Source organism: Populus trichocarpa, chromosome 6 (genome assembly GCF_000002775.5).
Source record: "Populus trichocarpa isolate Nisqually-1 chromosome 6, P.trichocarpa_v4.1, whole genome shotgun sequence".
In the NCBI taxonomy this organism is placed as follows: domain Eukaryota; kingdom Viridiplantae; phylum Streptophyta; class Magnoliopsida; order Malpighiales; family Salicaceae; genus Populus; species Populus trichocarpa.
In genome coordinates, this window is record NC_037290.2 from 15,868,908 (window position 1) to 15,873,243 (window position 4,336).

The window sequence follows — 4,336 nt, forward strand, 5'->3', positions numbered from 1 at the left end:
CCTTTGGGGAACATGTGATATTATATCTTAGCTTTGAAAAGAAATGAGTCATGTTTGAAATGAAAATTTGTAATGATAACTATGGTCGGACAAAGAATGACAATATTAATGGATGAAATTGGCATATACTAGCATACATTTTGTGGATGTTAGGATCCTGGATAAGGGGATCACCATGCTCGATGCCTATGGGGCATGGACCAGTATACATTTAGCGTATTTTAGGATCCCGGGTAAGGGGATCACCATACATGGACTAGCATACATTTAGTGGATGGTAGGATCTTGGGCAAGGGGATCACCATGCATTGGCGCCTATGGGGCATGTACTAGCATACATTTAGTGTATGTTAGGATACCAGGTAAGGGGATCACCATGCATTGACGCCTATGGGGCATGGACTAGCATACATTTAGTGTATGTTAGGATCCTGGGTAAGGGGATCACCATGCATTGACTAACATACATTTAGTGTATGTTAGGATACCAGGTAAGGGGATCACCATGCATTGACGCCTATGGGGCATGGACTAGCATACATTTAGTGTATGTTAGGATCCTGGGTAAGGGGATCACCATGCATTGACTAACATACATTTAGTGTATGTTAGGGTCCCAGGTAAGGGGATCGCTAAGCATCGACGCTTACGAGGTGATGTTGATATCGATGAAATTGGTATTGACAATGAGTTAGGTAGAAATAGTTGTGGTTGATCTTATGAAATCTTAAATGAAAGTTGAAAATGGAAGATGAAACGGTTTTTGTAGTTGAATGAGAAAAAGTTTCAATGGAAACAAAAATGGAGAAGTGAATAGAATATGAATACATGTTTGTCTTTTTAAATTGTTGGATATTTGTGTTATTATACTTATTGTGATATTCATGTTTCAATAATATGTATTTTGTTTCAGGACCATCACGTGCACGATAGGAGTAGATCCTAGCTTTTGTTCACTTTTTGTTATGTAGTTCTATGGAGTAAATCCTTGTATTTTGAAATATTAAAACATTTATATAACTTAATTTATATAATTGATGTTTAAACTTGAATAGATGAAGTTAACTCTAAAATTCATATAATCATGTTTCATGTATGCGTGTTTATCTCATTTATTTCTCTATAATGATATTTGTTGTTCAATGTATGTTATAAATATTATGGTTATGATGATGATGATGTTTGTGGGACTGAGACCTAGGATGATTGGGTCGTGATTAAGTTGTGAGATGTGAGATATTAGAAGTTTAAATAGGGTATATGTCGATAACTTGGGACCTCCCGGTATAGGGGAGACTCTGCCAAAATTTCGGTAGACTTTTATATGAGAACTGTAACAAAAAAAAAAATCATTCGTATTTTTACATACCAAATCATAGGAAAATAATTATAAATGCATATGAAAGTATGGGTTGTTACAGATAGTGCACCTTACCTATGGTAAATTACATTATTGATTGATTGTTTTTTTCTAAGATCATATTTCTATTTGTTGGTCACTTTAAGGTTTAAGAAAAGTTCTCCTCAGTGATAAGATCATTTTCTTATCATGCTAAAGCCTAGTTATTCTAAAGCCTAAAAATATAAAATGCATATCCAAAATTTAAACAAAATAATTTTTGTTGTGTTTTTGAAATTTTGGTTAAATCCTTATAGATGATTACAAACTTGATGTGATACCTATTAATTGATTTTTTTTTTTGTATTTTTAAAAGTATGATAAAATTCAATTTTTATTTTTTATATAAAATATGCATGAAAATTTTTAATTTAGTTGTATGCACACAATAATAAAAACATATTTTTGTATTTTTTTTCAAATAAGAAATTTTTATTTTTATTTTTTGTATTTGTTTCTAAATGTTTGAAGAAAAAGGAGGTATATTTAATATGGATCAGTATCTTACAGTATAAGTTTACAGTCCAAATACTAAATAAAATGATTGGAAAACAAGTGAGGGACTCATATATAATTTTAAAATGGTCCCTGAATTTTTTTAGAATTCTTGAAAATTATTTCAGGGTTTGTTTGGAAAAAACATAAAAAACAAAACAAGAAAATAAACATTGCTAGAAAATCAGTAAGACGTGTTTGCCAAATACGTCCTTAACTAAAAATTAGAGATTTAAAAAATGTTTTAAAGCTGTGTTTGGCAAACATGCCTTAAGGATAAAAAAAAGGCATTTTTTCTTCGATAAAAATAGAACATGGCAAACACTTATTGAAAATGGACTAAGTCTAGCAACGTGGCCTGGGCTTCTTGGCCCAAAGGCCCAGGCCAACAAACACGAACTAAAATCAGAAACACAATAATAAAGATCAAAAGGGATTTTTTTGTATGAACTCTGTCAAGAACACGATGAACAAGAATAAGAAACCCAACAACTAAGATTCAAAATCAAACCTATTTATGTAAGATTGAAGGCACAAAAACATGTAAAACCATCGTTTGATAAAAAATTTGGGGTTGGATCATCACAACAAACACAAAATTATCACCATTAATCAAGTTTATGCAAAAATAAAATGAAAGAACTGAAAATCAAAAACCATTAAATCAATGTTTTTAAGCCATAAAGACTCTAGATCAATGATCAACAAATATACACTTATATGTAAGAACCATCAAACGATCAAAACAATACAAAAATTAATGACTAAAGGCAATATTCAATGCAAGAACATCAACCCAGAAGGGCTATTAAACCCAGAAAAAAAAAACATAAGGAGCCCTGAAAGCAGCCTAAACCTAGTAGTCAAAGCTTAAACATGCTTAACACAACTTGCTCGAATTAATAAAACAACAAGAAACAAAAAATCAAGGGCAAAACAGTAAGCAAAGTCAAATAATGACAGCAAGTAAAAATAACTTTCTCTTAGGAAAAAACATTGTTTCATTGATTAAATTCATTGTCCTGAAACTTAAACAACATGCTTACAACTTTAGCAAACCAAACAAGATAACCTAAAACAACCTAAACCACATCAACTTCAATGGATAACACATCTTGCCATGACTTCAAAAATTATTAACTAAACATTTAGACATCCAAAACAACATTATTCATTATCAAATATCATTCTATTATCATATTCTAACACATCAAAACAAGTCAATAAAACAAAACTTGAGTATATATAAACTATATTCAAAGCATACTTAAACATTTCAAACAAAAATCATGCTTTTTAAACTAACAAAATACTTCAAAGAATGCATAACAAACATTATGAGCAACAATGTAAAAGATAAAATCAAAAGGGAGGGGGTGTGCTCATTGAGCTTCATCCCCTCGTCAAAGCTTGGGGAATAAGTTGAATAAAAATGTTGCCCTTTTTGCTTAGAACTTCTTGCTCCTTCCTTAAGCTTTAGATATTTAGATATTTATGTTTCCATCCTTGGACTCAAAGTTTTGCCTTTTACCTCTTTCGTGACACTTCTTATCAATATTTCACAGCCTTTCTTTCAAGAGATTTTAGTGGTTTTGTCTTCTCTAACCTTTTCCTTTTTCAGTGATTTTTCTCTCCTGAATCCCTCTTTTTCTGTGATTTCTTTTCCTTTTATAGCCTCAAGAAGCAAGTGGTTGTGAAACCATTTATGAGTTTGAAGATGGTTTTTCAAAACTAGATCATGGAGGATTCTTTTTTATTTTTGCCTCTGATCAATCAAAAAACGATTCTTCTCTCTTCTTTTTTTGTTTTCCCCCGCCCTAGATGTTCAACAAACTTTCGGAAATTTTAGAAAAAATTAGGAACTTCATAACTAAAACATAGTATGCGCCTTCCATGAAATAATTATCGCAAATGGGAATCCTTACATTTATTGGTTTGATTCTTCAAGTTTCTAGCCTTCACCGTTCAGAGCTACAGACAACTTCAGTACTAAGGACCTGCTCCTTTGTATAGAGGACTAAACCCCATCAATTTATAAACCTCAAGCAAAAGGGTGCAGGCATGGAATAATAACCAGTTAGTTAATTTTTACTCCACAAGGACAAGTACTCCATTCAAATGGTATACATGATGCTGTTTCAGCTTTTGCCGCGTTTCATTTTCTTTTTTTCCCCATTTATCGTAGGTCACAGGAAGTGGAAAAAGATTTGGGCAAAAAGATTAAAAAAAAAAATGATAATATGAGAGCTGCTGTTGGGCTTGTATATTGAGCATTCCTGTCTGATTTTATTATTTTTATTATTATTATTTTGCTACAGAAGATTTGAGTTAATCTCCTAGTGTGGAACCTAAATATTCAAATTAAGGAATATAATGCTTGCCAAGATTGTGTTTGCTTGGGGGATCGGATTTTGTATGCTAAAAGTTTCTCTTCATCAGGAC